Source organism: Globicephala melas, chromosome X (genome assembly GCF_963455315.2).
Source record: "Globicephala melas chromosome X, mGloMel1.2, whole genome shotgun sequence".
NCBI classification, from domain to species: domain Eukaryota; kingdom Metazoa; phylum Chordata; class Mammalia; order Artiodactyla; family Delphinidae; genus Globicephala; species Globicephala melas.
In genome coordinates this window covers 47,301,610-47,324,200 of record NC_083335.1, presented here as the reverse complement: position 1 = coordinate 47,324,200, position 22,591 = coordinate 47,301,610, and the positions used below count along the sequence as shown (strand labels likewise).

The 22,591-nt window shown below is 36.4% G+C and overlaps 1 long non-coding RNA gene across 1 annotated transcript in view; it reads right to left on the bottom strand.

Annotated features, from left to right (window-relative positions):
- LOC115843966 (uncharacterized) overlaps nucleotides 1-22,591 on the bottom strand; it is an 890,247-nt gene that overhangs the window by 445,093 nt on the left and 422,563 nt on the right. The window contains exon 4 of the long non-coding RNA XR_009560713.1: nucleotides 13,223-13,320. This is a non-coding gene — a long non-coding RNA (uncharacterized lncRNA). The remainder of the gene's footprint in view (nucleotides 1-13,222; nucleotides 13,321-22,591) is intronic.

Sequence of the window (22,591 nt, the reverse complement as noted above, 5' to 3'; positions counted from 1 at the left end):
CCCGTGAGCCATGGCCGCTGCGCCTGCGCGTCCGGAGACTGTGCTCCGCAACGGGAGAGACCACAACAGTGAGAGGCCCACGTACCGCAAAAAAAAAAAAAAAAATTTTCTTGGATAACATTGTTAGAGAAACTCCAAACAAGTTTCATAGATGATATAAGAACTCACAGAATGAAGAGTGGACCAAAAATTGAAGCTCCTGAGAAAAAACTGAAGATAAAACAATTTTCTGTAAGCTCTTGCTAGCGATATAAGATATAAAAGTAGCAGTATCCCCACATTTGTTCAGGCTACTTACAAATAACTGATCTGTCATTTGAATTTGAATTTTACCTATTTGGAATTTTAAAAAGCCCTGAATATTCTGTAATCACATCCTTCAAGTTTCTCCTTCAAACTTTCCCTTTATCTTCCTCTTCCCTTCTGTTTTGGAGGAAGTTATGTCTAAACACATTTTCAAGGAGAAACTACATCGGTACCTTTGAACCCACCCTCTGGAACTGTGTCCATACAGTCACTATCACTCTTACTAATAATATCTATTCCAAAGAAAAAAGAAATCAATATTAATGACCACTTATCACAGTTGTGCACCCAGATATATGATATATATTCATTCCTAACTGCACTTCTGCAAATATTATTTATTCAATTTTTACACCAATTCCTTAAGATATATATAGTAAATGTGATTATTCTGACTGGACAGATGAGTAAAATTGGGAACACAACATGCCAAATGATTTGCCTATAAACATAAACCGGGACAGTGGCAGAGCCAGCATATAAACACTAACTTCTTGACTATAAATTCAGCAACTTTTCCATCTCCAACACATTTCCTATCATATCGCCCCTTTTTTGATTTTTCAATCTTTTCTACAACATTGATAACTTCCCCCTCTCTTGTAAAAATACACTCAAATGTCACTATTAAGATAAGAAAACAAAACAAAAACCTACACTCTGCCAGTGTTTCCCTTAAACTCTCCTTTTCTCTCTCTTCTTTTCATTACAAACTACAGGAAAGAATCATCTACTATTTCTCACCATTGAGTCATTCCTAAATTGATTACAATCTAGCCTCTGACCCACAACTCTACTGAAGCTGCTTTTCAATAAGGTCACCACAGATTATTTTTTTGAAAGTAACTTTTTTAAAAAAATTAATTAATTTATTTATTTTTGTCTGTGTTGGGTCTTTGTTGATGCGCACGGGCTTTCTCTAGTTGTGGTAAGCGGGGGCTACTCTACATTGTGGTGGGCGGGCTTCTCATTGTGGTGGTTTCTCTTGTTGTGGAGCATGGGCTCTAGGTGCGTGGGCTTCAGTAGTTGTGGCACGTGGGCTCAGTAGTTGTGGCTCACGGGCTCTAGAGCACAGGCTCAGTAGTTGTGGTGCACAGGCTTAGCTGCTCTGCAGCATGTGGGATCTTCCCGGACCAGGGCTCGAACCCGTGTCCCCTGCATTGGCAGGCAGATTCTTAACCACTGTGCCACCAGGGAAGCCCACCACTGATTTTCTAATCATCAAATTCTGTGGACTCTTCACTCTCTTAATAACCAGCCTCTCTACAGCAGCTGAGGCAACCACACCCTCTCCCTGATTCAAATATTCTCCTCCTTTGGCTATCATGAAACTACACTCTCCAGTTTTCCTCATACATCTTTTTTGCATTCAGTTCAGTTTCTTTAGCTCTTTCTTCTTCCTCCACTTATCCTTCAAATGTAGACAGAACCCAAGGCTCTGCCCTTCTTCACAGTCACCATTCCTCCCCTTAGATACTCTCATCCTCTCACATGGCTCCTATCATCACCTTTCCACAGATAAATTTAGACATTTCTTGGCTTCTTACCTCCAAATATATTGTTTCATGCTGCTCCATGAATAAGTTTAAATATGAATTTTTTTTGCCACTCCTCAAATTCACCTTTCTCCCATCTAAAATCTGCTCCTTTTCTTGTGATACTTATCTAAATTAATATTAATTGTATTTCAAAATGGCTTCTAAGACCCATCTATATTACCTCTGCAATTTTCCTTATATCTATCCAGAAACCTGCACTCTCACAGCCTTAATCCAGGCCCTCAACAACTCTGAACTGTGCCATCTATAAGACAGGCATAATATCACCTATCTTACAGGACTATGGTTGAGTCAAACTAAGTGATACATATGAAAGATCATTGAAATTTGTTGAGTAAATGCCAATATAATTCATAGATTTTAATATTCACTTTGATATATCCCTTATTTTAAATTTAATAAAAGATTGTAATTTGTAATTTTGTTGAGGTATGAATTTGAATCAAGTATCCGTAGAGAATGTACTCAGTGGCCCTGTCCACCATCTGCATCAATGTATTTTTTCCCCCCTCTACACTGTTAAATTTTATTAAGTAATTACAAATTTTGTTATTTTGCAGTGGGGAAAAAAATCCCTGAAAAGAGAGCCAATCACTGTAGTTGCTGGAGAAAATAAAGACAAAATTAGGAGATGTAAGACATTGATGTCCTATATATGGAAGTTTAACAACAAATTCTGAAGTAATTCCTAGGTTAAAGAAGAAATTATAATGAACATTACAATATATTTAGAACTAAAACAATAAATGCATTTTATTAAACTAAGTGGGATGCAAATAAAGCAGAACTATGATAAAACATACAGCTTAAATGATGATATTAGAAGAAAAAAAAATGAGCCCAATCTTAGTAGCAATCAGGGAATGCTCATTATAAAGCAAAACTAAATACCTGTATACACTTTCCAGACTGGAGACACGTAAAAAGTTAGAGAAGACCAAGTATGGAGCTCCGAGAACTCTTATATACTGTACACTGCTTGCAGGATTGCAAATTGGTACCTGGTGAAAGTGTAAACTGGTACACTTAGATAAACTGTTTACCATATTCTATTGAAGGCTAACTTACACATATCTTATGGGTGAACAATTCTGCATCTAGTATATAGAGAAACTCTTGCTCCAAGAGAAATGTACGAGAATATTCATAGAAGGATTATTTGTGATAGCAAAAACCGGAAATAAGTCAAATGTTTAATAATAGCACACTGGATATATAAATTGTGGTATATTCACAAAATTGATTACAGCAATGAAAGTGAAAGAATGAATCTAACAGGTATAATATCAGGTGAAAAAAATAAGGTTTATAAAGGGTACATTATGTTTTGTTCCATTAAATGTAAAGTTCAAAAACAGAGAAGGTTAAACTATATCATTTAGGGATGAATATTTAAGTAATAAAATTTTAAATAAACAAATTATATCTCATCATGGTAGTGGTTACATGTAGAGGGCAGAGGTTACATGATCAGGGACACAAGATGACTGCACAGAGGACTAATGGAGTTGGTAGGTCTCCATTTCTTGATCTGAAGAGTGGTTACTTAATAATTATTCATTAAACTGGATGTATATGCTTTTACAGTCTTCTGTATGTAGATCTTAATCCAAAAACTGTTTAAAGAGAAGAAAGCCTCAAAATTAATGAGCTAAGCATACGACTTAAGATGTTAGAAAAAGAGCATCAGAATAAATCAAAAGAAAACAAAATGAAGGAAATAAAGCTAAAATCAGGAATTAGTGAAATATAAGGCATAAAATAGAGATGATAAATAATGTCAAAATGTGGTTCTTAGGAAAGACTAAAAGATGGTTCTTAGGAAAGATTAAAAGAAGACAACAAAACTTTGGCAAAATTAATCAAGAAGAAAAAGAACAAAAGTGCTATATTAGGAATGAAAAAGTGGGCATGAATCAGGTATAACAGAAGTGAAACAGATAAAAGGGAAGTACAAACAATGCTATGCCAAGAAGTTTGAAGACACAGATGAAATGAATAAGAAGCATATAAGCACCAAAAAAAAATAACTCACAGAGAAACAGAAAATCTAAATAGTCTTAGAATGATTAAAGAAATTGAAGCAGTAGTTTAAAAATATTTGATCAAAGAACAATCCGGGCCCAGGTGACTTGACAAGAGAGTTCTATCGTACATTAAAGGCACACACAATTCAAATCTTACATAAACTATTGCAGAGAATAGAAAAATAGGAAACATTCTCCCATGCATTTTATGAGATACCAAAAAAAGACAAGTACAGTACAAAAAAGAAAACTCAGAAACTGATCACCTTCATGAGCATAGTAGAAATTGATCTAAATATCCAATGCAATTCCAGAAAAAATCCTAACAGGTTATTTGCGTCTGTGTGTGCGTGTGTGTGTGTGTGTGTGTGTGTGTGTGTGTGTGTGTGACTTGGCAAAGCAAAGGATCAGAAACAGACAAGATAGTGTACAAGAGTAAGGCAAGGCAACTTGCCCTACCAATTTTCAAGATTTACTATAAAGCTATATTAATAGAGATAATGTGGTATTAGAGCAAGGGTGGACATACAGAACAATGGAACAAAATGGACAGTCCAGAACAGACCCATGTATATGTGGAAACTTGATTTATGACAGAGCAAACATTGCAGATCAGTGTGGAAGAAACAGACCATGCATTAAAAGGTACAGGGATAAATGGTAATCGATATGGGGTTAAAAAAAAAAAAAAGCCAGGAGAAGATATTTGAAAGACATATAACCAAGAAAGGATTACTGCACAAATATATAAAGAACTCTGACCAGTCAGGAAGAAAAGACAGCCGTACCAATAGAAAATTTGCAAAAGACATGGTCAGGCATTTTACAGAGGATGAAATACAAATGTCCTGTGAACATATGAAATAGTCCTCAGCTTCACTTATATTCAAGGAAAAGCTTAGCAAAGTCAAGTGAGATGTCATTATATACCCACCAAACTAGAAATACTAAAAATATAGACAACACCAAGTTTTGGAGAGACTGTAAAGCAACAGGAAGTCTCATGCAGTGCTACTGAAAGTATACACAGGTATAAATCACTTAGGAAAACAGCTTGACATTGCTTAGTCAATCTGAGCATTTACTACAACTCAGCAATTCTACAGCTACAACTATAGCTACAACTTAGCGATTCTATTCCTAGGTACATATTCTGAAGAAACTATTTGAGCATGTACTTGAAAAGAACAAAAAGTGTTAAGATGCCCATTGCAGCTGTGTAAAACCGGGTTCCCTGAAAAACAGGGGTTGAGGTAAAAGTTTACGTGCTCAGACTTTACTGGAGAATGCAGTGAGGGAAGCAGGAGGGAGAAAAAAAGTAAAATATCTAAAATAAGCCATAAAAAGTTTTTTAAAAAGTGAAGTGAGGTAGGAAAGATGGGAGGGTAAATATATTCAAAAGCTGGTCAAACGTAATAAATGGCTCCATCTTTGAATGTCTTCAAAGAGGCTTATGCAACTACTTTGTTTTACAAGAGTCTGTTGGGGGGAGGGAAGAGAAAGAGAGATCAATGTATCTGATACCTCCTTCCTCTCTCTCAACTCATCCTGGACAAAGACTGCTTTGCAGGAAATTGGCTTCCCCCATTGCCATTTTGTGTCAACTGTTTCTTCCAAGGAATCAGTGTAGAAGCCAGAGCCCTCATGGTCTAGTCCAGATGGCACACAACACAATAGTCTCTTTTGCCGGTTAGTGCCATGCATGTGTGCTCATTTTAGTCCGTGATAATAACAGCTCCTGGCCTTGATGACCATAGAAATAGTATGAGTAGTTACTAGAGATGCATGAACATAGGAAAAGGTTGGGTGGGAGGGACTAGCAGATCAGTAGCAGGGCATGTAAACTGAGGCTGGTACAGCATTACTATCAATAATAGGAAAAATACTTGAAATAGCCAAATATCTATACCATGTTAAACTAGTTCACCAAATTATGGTATAGTCATATAATGGAATAGTATACAGCAGTGAAAAGGAATGGACTACAGCTATACATGTTAATGTTGGTGAATCCACAAATTATAATGAGATAATGAAGCAAATCACAGAAGAGTATGATTCCATTTATATAAAGTACTGAAATAGGAAAAGTAACATATTGTTTATGCAGACATACAGAAGTGATAAACAATAATTATAATCAAGAGAACCTGTATTAATCAGGGTAGTGGTTACCTCCAGGAGATGGATACAATTGGGGCAGAGGGCACTTAAGGGGATTCTAAGGTTCTGGTAACAATCTAGGTCTTAAACAGAATGGCAGGTACCTGGGTATTGGTTTTAACATTATTTTTCAAATGAACATACTCATTTTATTTCACCAAAAAAAAAAATCAAAAAAAAAAATTGGTGGTCCTTAGGCAGAAAAAAATTAAGTTTTACAAATTACCTAGACCTAGATCTATACAATCACTATGGTTCTAAATTGGTCATTAAACTACTGTTATATTTTATGGTACTTTTCCAAACAAATTATATGTCAAAGATTATTTGCAAATTGAGCCATTTAACATGAATTGTAAGAATCATTGCCTTCTTTTTTTTAAAATTTTTTTAAATGTTTATTTATTTTCTTCTTAGTCATCCATTTTATACACATCAGTGTATACATGTCAATCCCAATCCTCTTTTCCTCTTTTATAGCTGCTAGCAGTTGCCTTATGTATTGAGCTGCTCCTATGTTGGGAGCATATATATTTATAATTGTTATATCTTCTTCATGGATTGATCCCTTGATCATTACATAGTGTCCTTCCTTGTCTCTTGTAACATTATTTATTTTAAAGTCATTTTATCTGATATGAGTATTGCTACTCCAGCTTTCTTTTGATTTCCAATTGCATGGAATATCTTTTTCCATCCCCTCACTTTCAGTCTGCATGTGTCCCTAGGTCTGAAGTGGGTCTCTTGTAGGCAGCATATAGGCGGGTTTTGTTTTTGTATCCATTCAGCAAGCCTGTGTCTTTTGGTTGAAGCATTTAATCCATTCACGTTTAAGGTAATTATCAATATGTATGTTCCTATGACGATTTTCTTAATTGTTTTGGGTTTGTTTTTGTAGGTCCTTTTCTTCTCTTGTGTTTCCCACTTAGAGAAGTTCCTTTAGCATTTGTTATAGAACTGGTTTGGTGGTGCTGAATTCTCTTAGCTTTTGTTTGTCTATAAAGCTTTTGATTTCTCCATCGAATCTGAATGAGATTCTTGCTGGGTAGAGTAATCTTGGTTGTAGGTTCTTCCCTTTCATCACTTTAAGTATATCATGCCACTCCCTTCTGGCTTGTAGAGTTTCTGCTGAGAAATCAGCTGTTAACCTTATGGGAGTTCCCTTGTATGTTACTTGTCATTTTTCCCTTGCTGCCTTCAATAATTTTTCTTTGACTTTAATTTTTGCCAATTTGATTACTATGTGTCTCGGTGTGTTTCTCCTTGGGTTTATCCTGTATGGGACTCTCTGCGCTTCCTGAACCTGGGTGGCTATTTCCTTTCCCATGTTGGGGAAGTTTTCGACTATAATCTCTTCAAATATTTTCTTGGGTCCTTTCTCTCTCTCTTCCCCTCTGGGACCCCTATAATGTGAAGGTTATTGCATTTAATGCTGTCCCAGAGGTCTCTTAGGCTGTCTTCATTTCTTTACATTCTTTTTTATTTATTTTGTTCCACCGCAGTGAATTCCACCATTCTGTCTTCCAGGTCACTCATCCGTTCTTCTGCCTCAGTTACTCTGTTATTGATTCCTTCTAGTGTAGTTTTCATTTCAGTTATTGTATTGTTCACCTCTGTTTGTTTGTTCTTTAATTCCCCTAGATCTTTGTTAAACATTTCTTGCATCTTCTCTATCTCTGTCTCCATTCTTTTTCGGAGGTCCTGGATCATCTTCACTATCATTATTCTGAATTCTTTTTCTGGAAGATTGTCTATCTCCATTTCATTTAGTTGTTTTTCTGGGGTTTTATCTTGTTCCTTCATCTGGTGCATAGCCCTCTGCCTTTTCATCTTGTCTATCTTTCTGTGAATGTGGTTTTTGTTCCACACTTCAGGACCGTAGCTCTTCTTGCTTCTGCTGTCTGCCCTCTGGTGGATCAAGCATCATTGCCTTCAAATTTACCTCCCTGCCTCCAATTTTTACTCTTCCAGTCCATTCTTCCTACTACTCCCATTCAGCTTCCAAAACAGTGATTTGATTATGTTATAGTCTGACTAAAACTTTCCATGGGTTCTCACTATTTTTCTAAAGTTTTGGAGGGAGCTCATGCAGAATTCAACACTTCCATTCTTTCATAAAGGAAACAATATAGTTAATTAGGGTGCAGCTTTCTTTAGTTACAAATTCAATCTAAAGATATACCCTGATCACCTTGTTTAGGCAGCGAGAAACTGGGGAGCTATTGATTAGACTACTGTATTTTCTAAGACTCTTTAGCAATACATGGTGTCTGTGGATCAAGTCAATAAATAATCCCATCAATATAAGCTGATTTGAAATTGTTTCATTCTCAAATGGTAAGCTTTTCCTGACCTTTTTCTTAAAATCTCAGGGAACCTTATTACTGTCCCTTTCTGTGACTACTACCATCTCAACATACTTTTAAAATCTAATTCTCCTGAGAGAATGTTCTAGTTCTGACAGATTCATGTCATTGCTCCCTAAACAAGCCATTCCTACTTGTATGACATAGCTCATACATCCTCTTGATATGGGACGCCTTCCTCCATCCTTTTTACCCATCAAAGTCTTCCAAAAACTGTCTCTTATGCTACCTTCTCCTTCATATCTATATTTAACAAACATTACTATGTGCCAATGACTATGCTTGGTGTTTACCATGCATTATTTTATTAAATTCTCACAACAACCCAATGAAGTAGGCACTATTACAATCTTCATCTTACAAATGATAAAAATAGGCTCAAAGGGGTTATTTAACATGTCTACAGTCACACAAATAGTAAGTAGCACAGCCAAGAGTAATACAAGAAGTATTTGATTTCAAAGACCATGCAGTGTGAAGCAACTATAATCGTCCTCATTAACACTGACCCATTCTTGCTTTGGCTTCCTAGAGAATTTAGAACATTGTTTGAATCATGCTGCCACTAGAATATATGGAGCCACATATGATTTAATAATGTTACATATACTCAATTTTATATCCTGAATAAAATGATAAGTTCCATGAAGATAGACTCTACATATCACATCTTTTTTCTCTCCCATACTCAAAATATACCTATTCTTATTAATTTCATTTCATCGAAACCCTATATTCTATCTTGTTGACTTCTATCTAACAACCCTTGAAATTGCTCCCTTATTTTTACCCTATGTAAACAGTTAATAAATATCAGGAAGTTGAAGATTCATGGCAAATAGGTCTTAATTTGAATCATTAATAATTCAAAATCAATGCTAAAATTGGGACATGCATGAATTGTATGCATTTATATAACTACATGAATCTGTAGTGGATCTAAATCACCACAGACTCTTTAAAGGCTTTCCCTTCCAACTTTCTCTTCCACCTCTATAAAATCTTGCCTCCTCTCAGGAGCAGGAAGTCTTGCTCTGACCCCTAGTGTTGTCACTTTCACTCTGTTCTCTATGCTTGTAATAACTTTTGAGGGGTTAGTGATGAAGAGAAAGGGCCATAAAGATAAGGAAACATGAAGAGGAATAAACTTTCCTGGTTGATATTTCAAAAATATTACCTTTATTCCTTGTTCTCTCCAGTAAATATTTCCACCTCCATGAAGAAAGCTTACTTCTCATCTAGATGCCTATAAATGGACAGACACATGCAACCTGTACCCAAAGGTGGAAACTGAGTCTCTCTCCTGAATTTCTTTCTACAGAATGCCATTATTTCCCAAAGGTTTTTCCCTCTCTAGACACTGTATCTCCTTCTACTACTCTGGGGATTTCACCCTCTCACACAATCAGAATATAGCTGTGATAGAACTTACCCAAAAAGAGCAAGAGTAAGCAACTTAGCTTAAAAGCTGTAGGTTGTGTGGGCTCGTTCCTCACCCTGAATCTCCTGCCATGCCCTATTCTTTCTCAGAAGTATTGTCCAGTCTCTTGGCCCTGGCAGTCTGTTTCAAGAAGGGAAATCATTGGTGAATGAGGCTTAGATTCAAGGGAGATGAGTGATTATTATCCAGTTTCTGCACTGCCAGCTATGGGTTTTCTTTAATGGTAAGATAGTGCTAAAAATGCGGGAACACAAAAAGAAGAATGCTTGCATTGACTTAATCTCTTAACTGTTTTAAAAAGATTCTTCTTCTCATCCTTGCCTTGCTATGTGGTTCATTAAGCCTTTCTGCAATGCCTCAGGTGACTGTCCATGAGCATGCTAGTTTTGAGGTCTAAAGGAGTCCCTCTGTTTTGGAAGCCAGAGCTTGTCCCACTGGAGTGACCTTTCCCTATTCAGAAAGAGGTTCAGTTCTTTTGGAAATTTAGTCCAAAATTGATCTCAATGGCAACCTCTAACAAGGCTTCATTAGACCCTCTTTTCCAACCTTCTGCTCACTGCCCTGCATCTAAAAAAGAAATTCAAAACCTTATTTAGTGAGCTTTAAAACCCATTGCCCTCTCAGCCCAGCAGAATTACTTTTGAAATCATCAGTGTCTTCTGGGCATCTACCAATGACTCTGTCATCGCTTACCTGGACAGAGTAATATATTAATATATCCTGATAGTTCTGGTTCATGAAAGACCAAAGATAGTCTGTCTCTAGCCCATTTGTCTAAACATAGCACAAACTTACTTTTATCCTACTACTCCAATGCCATGATAGCATGCAGTGGGAAAATGGAATCTCAGATCTTAATGTTCCATGATTATTACTCAGGAAACAAGGGCAAAATACGATCCTGCCATATGTGAATGAATAATAAAATATTGCTGTTGTTCATTTCTAAGGTTGATTATACTACACTATTATTGATAGCATATGGTTTTAGTTATTTTTATAGTATTAGTAAAGGCTTAGTTCTAATTGGTCCCCGTTCTTTCTCAGTTTCTCCTTGTAGCCAAAGGTTTGCATGCCAGTCATCCGTGTAGGGTCAATGCAGATTGCCTTTGAATAGAGCAATATTCAATTGCCTACATGGTAATCAAACCAAATATCCTGGAGTCACCAATATAGTGGTCACAAATGAGCCACCAGATTTATACAGAAATATTATTTATCTACCTGCCTATTTTCAAAAATAACATATTTGAATTAGTTTATTATGCATGGCACCTATACAAAATGGCTTTAAGGTTGAGGAAAGAAGATAACTATATGGGAAAACCACACACTGAGGTTAATTACTGCAATTCGTCATTATATTTAACTGTGAGCTTCCCGATAGTCAAGGCAAAATTAGAAATATAATGAATTATGTAGTGGTTATTGTTTGATTAAAAGTACCAATTCATCTGGATACAGATTTTCTTTATTTTTTGCTTTTGCCTGAAACTAAATAGTTAGAGGAGTTTTTCATGAAGCTCTTTATGTAAGAAACATTAGACCTAATAGGCAATGTTCTTAAGCAAAATTTTTCTACTGGCTATTTTAAAAATATATCCTCAATAAAAACTGGGTATAATATTAAATTATAATTTTGTGAAGGTGTTTCTACAAAGAGTTATATTAATAATGTCCAGGTAAGTGGTGACCTATCTTGATTCAGAGTTTTGAGTTCACACTAACCAGTCATTTCTCTACATCTTCTTTTTTTCTCAAATATCAAGGGCCTCAGCCTTATGCTTAAATCACTCATGTTAATGTGAGAAGTTACTATTACTGTATATCTTCCTCTGAACTTACAAAACTTGCACACATATGATCTCATGTGTCTTCTCAACACAACCTAGAGACACAGTTACTTTCACACTTTGCAGATGTATCACCTACAACACAAAATGAAGTCACTCACCCAAAAGCCACAAACTTGACTGATATAGAACTAGGATTAGAACACCTCTCTTCCAGCCTGATGTTCTTTCCATTATTTTTCTGCATAGATAAAATATATAATAGGCAAATGTCCACATACCTTGGGAATAAAACATTCTCAACAAGATCACAGGCACAATATACTTACCAGGTATTATGTATAATAAATTTTCTCTATTGCCTAGGGTTACCTATTAGGCATAATGAGGTGGTTCATTTCCTTAATTTTTAAGCCAAGAAATTATACAATCTTTCAAAATCCTAATGTTCAAAATATGGTTACAAACCATGCTGCTAAGATTTTGCAAAATGAACAAATACTCTGACAGAAAAGACAGAAAGAACAAGACATCCTGACTCAACAGCTTACTGAAGCCTCCCTGGCTCTCCTCTGCCTTTTGTTAAGTATCATTTAAGAAACACACCTGAAAAGTATCCATTTAATAAATGATATTCTACGCCACCCCTCCACCCCCAACAGAGATTCATTCTCCCATCTAAAGACCAAATGTTTATTCTGTAAACATAGGAAGCAAAAAAGAAAGGGGTGAAAACCAACTTTTAATACATTGGGTATGGGAAGGATGTACTCTCTCTTATCAGAGCCCAAAAGACTCTAGAGCCTGAAGATGGGTGGCTTACAGGGATGCTGCGGCTGCTGCCATTTCTTGCAGCTGCCACTGCCACTCTCTCAAACAAAGCAGCAGTTTCACCCTTTGTGTCTGCCTGGGGTCTCACTTGCCTTTTCAGACTAATGACAAGCATTTTTCTAGTTCTTGGAGGTCAAAAAAGTTCCCTAAAAATGCAGATGGGAAATATCCTCCCTGCATAACCAACTTTCTCTGCTACATTCTGCTATGGCAGCTGAAGGAAAAGGAAGTCCATTTTTTTTTTAACATCTTTATTGGAGTATAATTGCTTTACAATGTTGTGTTAGTTTCTGCTGTATAACAAAGTGAATCAGCTATATGTATACATATATCCCCACATCCCCTCCTTCTTGCATCTCCCTCCCACCCTCCCTATCCCACCGCTCTGGGTAGTCACAAAGCACCGAGTTGATCTCCCCATGCGATGCAGAGATGCAGACGTAGAGAACGGACTTGAGGACACAGGGAGGGGGAAGAGTAAGCTGGGACGAAGTGAGAGAGTAGCATTGACATATATATACTACCAAATGTAAAATAGATAGCTAGTGGGAAGAAGAAAGTCCAATTTAAATGTGTTGATACCAAGTAGTGTCAAGCACTTGAAGTAAGAGTGCTTTAACCTAGATTTTCTGGTTTAATCCTCATAGCAAATATGAACAGTAAATATTATTATTTCCATTTGGCAGGTGAGGAATTGAGGCTCAGAAATGTTAACTAATGTCAAACTAGTAAATACCTTAGTAGAGCTCCAGTCTGATTCCTCCCATGTTTTCTCAGGACCACAGCCATCGTTGTGTCTTGAAAGGCTTCTCAATTCTCTAGGATTCATTCGCACTGAATAGAGTAAAAGAAGCCATTCAGAGAAACCATCAGTTAAGGTTTGGCCTTCAACTTGTCCTGAACAGAGATCAAGGACAGAAGGAACGGCAACAGAAACAAAGCAATGGTTGGAGCAAATCTTCAAGAGGAAGTAAGTAATATCCTGTGATAAACCATAATGGAAAAGAATATTTTTTAAAAATGTATGTATATGTATAATTGAATCATATTACTTTTCAGCAGCATATTGCTTTTTACACATTGTAAAATAACTATACTTCAATTTAAGAAAAAGAGTAAGTAGAAGAGACAGAAGAGACGATTATTTTCAAGGGTGAATTCAGGGTTTTTTAAAGAGCCTAAATCCTACGCAGCTGAAGGGAGAATGCTCTAAGGAAAATAATAGCAAATTACAAGTACAAAATGAAGTACAGGGGGAACTATACTCAATATTTTATTATAACCTATAAGGGAAAAGAATCTGAAAAAAAATAGATATATATGTATGTATAACCGAGTCACTTTGCTGCACACCTGAAACTAACACAACATTGTAAGTCAACTATACTTCAATTAAAAAATAATAAAGTACAGGATCTTGGAATGGCCAATGCAAGTAAGCAGCCCTGTAGCTTAAGCTTCTCTGGCTTCAAAGTAAATCTGTCTCTGCTTACAGTATTTAACAAAGATAAACTTTGGAGCAAAGGGGGTCAAGAAGCTGTGCATAGAGGTAAAGAGATATGGGCTTATAAGCTTCTGGAGTAAAAGAGATAGCTCTGATTCAAACTTTCCACTTCAGCACAAAAAAGAAGAAAGACTTAGCAAGAAATTAACCTCTGTCAAGTAAAAGGAATGAGCAGAAATGGTCAAACACTCTCTTCTCTCCTATTGCCAGTCACCATTCCTCAGTAAAAGAGGTATCTTCACTTGAGATCACCCACTACCCCACTCACCACACAACATACAAGATGTCCCTGAAAATAAGGGACATAGAACTTAATACAAGATGACAAGAAGAGAAATAGAATGTGTATAATAATAAAAAATGGAGCAGAATGAGTAGAGAAGAAGGATTGGGTACACTTGGGGGAAGAGCAGTATTTACATAAAGATGATGTTATGTTTATATGCAGCTGTATCAACCATTCAACAGATCAAGCAATTGAAAAGTCATCTCTAAATATAAGGGTTACTATCACAGTAATGGTGCCGTTCATCTAAGTCCATCAAAATGGCTGCAAATACCATTTCTGTTGCTTTTCATTGCAATGCTTTGGTCATATAGATAAAGCTAGTGTGTGGATGAAAAGCCACAGGGGCCTTGGGAAAATAAATATAGATTTGAGAGTATTATGATATAACAGTGTATCCAAGGTGTGACTATGGGCTTTTCAGACCAATTTGTCCACAGACATAACAGAAATGAGACAATCAAATGAGCACTGTTCTTCAAAGTGGTCACCCACTGATTTTAACAATGATGCTACTATACAAACATTTCTGGAATTACTAAGTGGGATTAGATACAGAGTTTGAGACACTGTCGTGAGTATCCTCACTGATGGCAAATCTTGGTCCTCTGAGGGGAAGATTTGATTTTCTGAAACAGCTAAAAGTCATTCAGAGTCAGATCTCATGAACAGGGTGAACGATCAAACTGCTAACAGTATTTGGGTCAAAAAATGAAGTGTGACTCTAAAATAATGAAACGGATCATCTGATGTAGCTCAGAATGTGATCTTGAATGCAATTCCAAAGCAGGAGTTTATAGATAACATCATACTTGCCAGGTTCCCATTCTCTCTGACAATGTCATTTCTAATTCTCTTTGTTAGCAACTATCCATCTGAGATTGTTAGTTGTGTTGATGGAAAGACAATGCTTGCATGACCTAGCTGACTAAGGCTTGTTTGATTTCTACAAAGAGAAAAAAATCTCTTCCATATTCACAGAACTCACCCTAACACAACTTCATAAATATGTGTTGCAGATCACAAAATAGAACAAGAATAGCTCAGCGAGAGGACTGAAGGGAGATAGGGAGGAAGAAGAGAAGGAAAGGTAATATATTCATTATAGTAGTTCTCTAGAACTTGTACTGGGTCTTCTGCTAGGAATCATGCTAATTTTGCACTAGGTACTTTAAATACCTTTTTCTCATTTAATATCATCCTTGTTACATAGAATATATAGTTTAATACACTGCTGAAGAATTACAATAAAACTAAGGAATATGGATCGTTATTCCAATGTGTAATAGAGCTGAGGCACAGAGCAACCGGCTAACATGTTCAAGGTCTTACAACAAATAAATAGCAGAACCAGGAAAGAAATCCCTGTCTGGCTAACTACAAAGCCAACATTCCTTGCAGGATACTATGATGTACATGTCCTTTTACTGTGAGCATTTATAATGTCAGCTACCACATTTACTTATTCAACAAATATTTATTTGGCATCTATTATATCCTGGCACACTTCCAGATGCTAGAGATACAGCAAGAAACAGGACAAGGCCCGATGCCTCGTGGAGGTTACATTGAAGTGGGAGGAGAGAGGCAATAATGAGATAAACAGGCAAAAGAAATAGTGTGTTAGTCATAAATACTGTGTTGAAAAATAAAGGAAGGGTGGAGAGAGAAAGAGAGAAAGAAAAGTAGCTGGGCTCAGGGTATAGGGAGGTGATCAGGAAGCATCATATTCTGGATTTTTAAATTGAAGTATAATTGATTTACAATGTCATGTTAGTTTCAGGTGTACAGCACAGTGATTCAGTTTTTATATATATATATATATATATATATATATATATATACTCTTTTTCAGATTCTTTTTCCTTATAGATTATTACAAAATACTGAGCGTAGTCCCTGTGCTATACAGTAGGTCCTTGTTGGTTATCTATCTAGTGTGTATCTGTTAATCCCAACCTCCTAATTTATCCCTCCCCTCCTCTTTCCCCTTTGGTAACCATAAGTTTGTTTTCTATGTCTGTGGGTCTCCTTCTGTTTTGTAAGCAAGTTCATTTGTATCTTTTTTTTCAGATTCCACATATAAGCAATATATGATATTTATCTTTCTCTGTCTGGCTTACTTCACTTAGTATGATAATCTCTAGGTCCATCCATGTTGTTGCAAATAGCATGATTTCATTCTTTTTTATGGCTGAGTAATATTCCACTGGATATATTTTGACAGTAGAAACAACAGGATTTGCTGGTAGATTGGATTTGAGATGAGAGAAAATAAGGAATCAGATGATCCCAAGTTTGTTTTTTTTTTCAAAATTATGTAATTGTGTATGTATCACAGAACTATCATCCTATACTGTATTCTATGAAAAAATAGTCTGTGGTCAAATAAGTGTGGGAAATTCCAGATACTGTAGTATATCCTCCTCTTGAATATTAACCATACAATTAGCACATTATAGGCTCTTGGAATACTGATGTAAAAATAAATAAATGCATGGGCGAATGAGTTAATAAACAAATAGAATTTTCTCAATTATTTTAACCACAGAACCCACTTTTTCTGATAGTGGGGTAGAGGAGGCACTTATTAGTATATCTTGGAACTACTGTCCTGAGAAAAGCACATAGGAATATACAACAACACAAAATATTATTCATGATCTTGAATTGAATTTTTTCAAGATACCACTCTGAGTGCAGGACTCCCTCTCCAGAGGCAAAATACGCAGTCTAAGGTTTCCACAGGAATAGTGGCATCTGTTAATACTGCACTGTAGCTGTGATTTCTGGGAAAAAGTCCTCAATTGGGAACAAACTGTGAGTTATTAACAAAAGAATTATCACACTTTCTCCATAGGCAAATGTCAGGAGTTATAAGGTGTTAACAAGCAGAGTATGAGGAACGTACCAAGAATACCCTTTTTTTTTTTTTTTTTGCGGGACACGGGCCTCTCATTGTTGTGGCCTCTCCCGTTGCGGAGCACAGGCTCTGGACGCGCAGGCTCAGCGGCCATGGCCCATGGACCCAGCCGCTCCGCGGCATGTGGGATCCTCCCGGACTGGGGCACGAACCCGTGTCCCCCGCATCGGCAGGCGGACTCCCAACCACTGCACCACCAGGGAAGCCCCAAGAATACCCTTTTTTAACTACTTAGAGCATTTGCTTTTTGGATCAGAAATTTCCACCACAAATATTCAAAATGGATTTCTTACACAGCTGTCACCCTGAAAGAGTTCCTACATATCTGTCTTCCTTCTGGTTCCTCGGGAGCATTTTAGTATCATGGAAACTCAGAGATGAAAAAGACTTTTAAATTTCGACCCAACATAAGAATCTCTTTTACAATGTCCCCAAAAGACTAACCCTTCTTAAACATCCCAGTAACAGGAAGCCAGCTATCTGCTCTATGAAGCAATCCATTCCATCTGGGGACTGTTCTAATTGTTAGCAGAATTTTCTTCATATTAAATGTAGATTGCCCTCCCTTCTTTAACTCTTACAATGGGTCTTAGCCCAGTTTTCTGAAACTAAATAAAATAAGATTCCTCCTTAAATCACTTTATTTGAAAACTGCTATCATCTCCCATTGGTTCTTACTGTGAAGGAAGACTTGAAGTTCTTACTGTGAAGGCTTGAGGAGCTAATTCAAACTCTCCATTATCTCCCCCTGACCCTACCGAGATTCCAGGACATAACATGACCTTTGGAAGGTGACAAACATCTATTTGCTTGAAAAAAGTTAATGAGCAGAACTTTCCCTTTTCAGAAATATTCCAGGTAATAAATGAAAAAGGAATGACAGAGTTAGAATATAACCATTTTTGCAAGCCCTAATGGATAAAACAAAAAGCAAAGCTAGGTAATGTTTACCAATGGCTGCTAACCTTTAAAAAAAGAGATAACCGGAAATGAAGTGGCTCCTGATGGAAGAAGAAATTAACACTGCTTATGAAGCATTCTTTTTTTTTGTTTTTCTTTTTTTGACCTTGCAGCTTGTGGGATCTTAGTTCCCTGACCAGGGACTGAACCTGGGCCCTCAGCAGTGAAAGCACCGAGTCCTGACCACTGGACCGCCAGTGGTCCTATGAAGCATTCTTTCAAACACAATAAACAATCTGACCAATCCTCAATATCCAACTACTAATTCATAGGAAATTCAGGGTCAAAGGAAAAAAACTGCGCCACAAGAATTCAATCCACAAAATCCAAACTGGGGAAAAATCTACAGGACAAATGATCAATAAGTAACATGGATCATAAAAGAAAGACAAATGGAATTGAAAGATATATCAACCAATTACAATCTATGGACTTCTTATTGAGCTCTTGTTTCAAAAAAACTATAAAATAACATTTGTGAGACAACTAGAGAAATTTGTACACTAACTGGATATTTGATGATGTTAAGAAATTACTGTTCATTTTTTAGTTATGTTAATGGTATTGTAATCATGGGTTTTTAAGTTCTTGTCTTTTAAAGATACATAGCAAAACATTTATAGATGAAATGACATGATATCTGAAATTCTGGGATTTCCCTCCAAATAATCCAGTTGGGAGGATAATAGATAAAACAATGTTGTCCATAAATTGAAAACTATTGCATCTGGGTGATGGGAGTATATGGAAGTTCATTATACTAATCTCACTGTTTTTGTATCTGCTTCAAATTCTCCATGATAAGCAGCTTAGGGGGAAAAATACTTCCCTTGATTTGTCTACTACCAATTCCCATCCCATAAGTCTTATTTTCTCCAGCAGAATGCTTTTTCTCCTGTAACATGGATTCTAGACTCTTTGCCATTGTAGTTACCCTCCTCTAGGAAAATCAAAGTCCTCCTTGAACACAGTCTCCCAAATGGGGTCTGAACACTACTGAGGGACTACTATCTCCCTTAATCAAAATACTATTATTCTATTGAAAATCTAAGTTGCATTAGCTGGCTTGTCATTAATATCATATGTTTGACTCATACTGACCTTAGAGTCAACTAGAACCATCAAGTTTTATTCACATGAGATGTAGTATATTCAGCTCCTCCATCTGTACAATTGATTTTCATCTTAACTGCTAAATTCCATCTTTAGTTTTAGCTCATATTTCTGGTCTATGGAAGTAATAATGGTTGTATGAAATCCAAAAATAATAAATAAATAAAAGCTACTATTTATTGTTTTCTGGGTGATCACTTGGTCTTCATGAGTTAGCAGAAATAATTCACCCCAGGTCACATAGCTAGTAACTGTGGCAGAGTTGATTCAAGCCTTCGATCTTACCAAACCCATGGTTTTATGCTTTCTGCACTGGGGTGCCCTCTACCATACTAGCTATTCTCCCTAGTGTCATCTGCATATTTTATAAGGATGTCTTCTGAGAAATCTTTAACCTTTGATAAAAATTGTTTATCAGAATATGACCAAGAACTGAGTGTGGGGTATCATTAGCAGAAACCACCTGGTACTGATTTAATAATCAATGTACTCAGTTAACGATTAGTTGAACAATTATAAAACTTATTTAACTTTATTCTCACCCAACCCACATATCCCTCCCTATCTATTCTAAATAAGTAACATGCTAAAGATTGTCAAATGTTTGCAAAAACAAGACAGCTTCCTATCAAACTAGTAACACAACAAAAAATCAAATGAGGTTATTTTAGTATGACTTATTCCTAGAAGAAAGCATCTGGTTCCTGGTAATTATCATATTCTTTTCTTAGTGTACATAAGACATTTATTTCACAATCTAGTCTAGAATCTTGCCAGGAAAACATATGTTGATTATAGTTCTGTATTGTCAGGAATCCATCTTGTTCTCCCTTAAATCACCACAGATGCCTATCTCCTGCCCCTTAAAAGTCTCAAAGATGACTGAAATGATTCTAAAATCATATTTTCAGATTATTTCAACACCCTAAAATGGAATTTTTCTGGCCCTCGAAACTTGCCCCCACTGAGAGTTTGCAGCCTGGTTGATTTAAAACTACATGTGATCTTTATTCATAAGGCATAATTATTGAAAAGGCAGTTCAGGATATGGGGCTTAGAAATGGCAGAAAGGAGTCAGTGTGGACCAGAGGAAGAACATCATAGGGAAATGAGATTGAGAAGAATGTTGAGAAATGTGCAGAAGATGTAAAATGAGAATTGATTAATTTCATTTTTTTATTGCTGTCTGTGCCAGTCCTTTTAATTCTTGCTCCAAATACAGATCTTTAAGTTTTTTATTGTCCTTAGCTTCTTAGAATTTTTCAAATAACAATTTTTGGTTTTATCTTTTATTATTCTACCTTTCCCCCTGGGCAAACAGTGCCCAGGGCCCCTTCTAGAGATAGAATTCTAGAAGTCAGGTGTCGGTAAAGAGGTTTACCAGTCCAGCATGCAATGGTGAAGTATACTTTCTGGGACAAAACCAGGTCAGGAAGTAAGAGCCAGGCCAAAGTGGAAAAGGCAAAAGAGTAGGACAAAAGCAAGAAATGATCCAAAATGAAGGGTGTGTAACCAGTGACAGGCATGACCTAGTAAGCAAGTTTAAGTGGCACAGACCAGGGAGAGTTCTTAAGAGAACAGTCAAGATAAAAGGAAGACAGCCTATTATATAAGCAAGAGAGGGCCTTAGAGTCCTCTTCAAACTGACTTGAACAGTCCTTACATTCACTATTCTTCAGGGTATAAATGATGTTTGTAACATTTAGTGTCTTAAAGTATTTACTTTTTTTTTTAATTGAAGTATAGTTGATTTACAATGTTGTGTTAGTTTCAGGTGTAGAGCACAGTGATTCCGTTATATATATATATATATATATATACTCTTTTTCAGCTTTTCCCTTATAGGTTATTACAAGACATTAAGTATATTCCCTGTGCTATACAGTAGGTCCTTGTTGGTCATCTACTTTATGTATAGTAGTGTGTACATGTTAATCCCAAACTCCTAATTCATCCCTCCCCCCACCTTTCCCCTTTGGTAACCATGAGTTTGTTTTCTGTGGGTCTATTTCTGTTTTATAAATAAATTCATCTGTATCTTTTTTTTAAGATTCCACATATAAGCAATATCATATGGTATTTGCCCTTCTCTGTCTGGCTTACTTCACTTAGTATGATAAGCTCTAGGTCCGTCCATGTTGCTGCAAATGGATAGTATTTACTTTTAACCTGAAGGAATGGTAATTTAGAAAACCTACTATCAAGAATAAATATTATGGATTTGCTTGAGTAATGTACTCTGTTGCTCAAAATAGTAAAATGACACCTGTAGCTCAGTCAGTCAATCAGCATACATTTCCTTTTGCCTACAATGTGCAAGAAATAGCAACGCACCTTTGATAAGAAACAATATGACAGATATGATAAGATGTTTAAGACACAAATCTGAGAAGCAGGGACTTTATAACATCAGGCAGATAAGATATGAATAATGAAATATTTGAATAAATGATATGAGGCTGTATATAAGGGTAAAATGACTGATATGAACAGTATGTTACAAGTGTTCAGACATGAGAGAAAATTCTGAGTTGGAGTAATCAGATGAGGCTCACAAACCCCGGTCCTGAAGAATCTAATAGGAAGAAAAAAATTAGAGAGAGCCTTTCTCGAAACTCCTTACAGGCAATGTGAACACAAATGCCTCCTTCTAAAACGTGCTTGACTAACCAGATTGAATTCTACACAATCCCTTCTTCATTTTGTACTCCAAAAATTGCTGTTTCCTTTTTGCCCCACAGCCAATATTGGGAGATGTTGAATGAGTAACTTCAAAGAAACAGAAAGCCTTTGAGAACATTTTGTAAATGAAGAAAAAAAACATGGTCACCCCGAGGCTCCACGGTGGTAATCACTACTAAATACAAAATTTCCATCTGTCCTTTGGGTATCACTTTCAACCTACAAGAAGGAAAACTTAAAAAGCTAAGGTTATAATAAAGCCCTTTTGTAGTGGACCACAAAAAAACAAAAGGGCTGTTCAACAGCTTAACATTTGCTTTTGTTTGCAACTCAAAGAACAGCTGCTTTCTGACTTGTTAATAAATTTCAGTGGGTGTCCTCTGCATTTTACAATCCATCAGCGTTTCTGGGAAAACACTGAAGTAAGTCATGTAGTCAAGAGCCTGGAGTTATCTATGCTTTGGCATTCATTTCCTATATTACAGTTAATGGGGACAACAGATGCCAAAAAGAGCCATGCAATTAGTTTACTTCATTTCAGAGACTCTTCCATCAGTGGAATGTAGTGAATTTTACCTTAGTAAAGGTGGAGGCAACTTTCAGGTTTAGCCACTGTCATATTTAAGAATGAATAGGC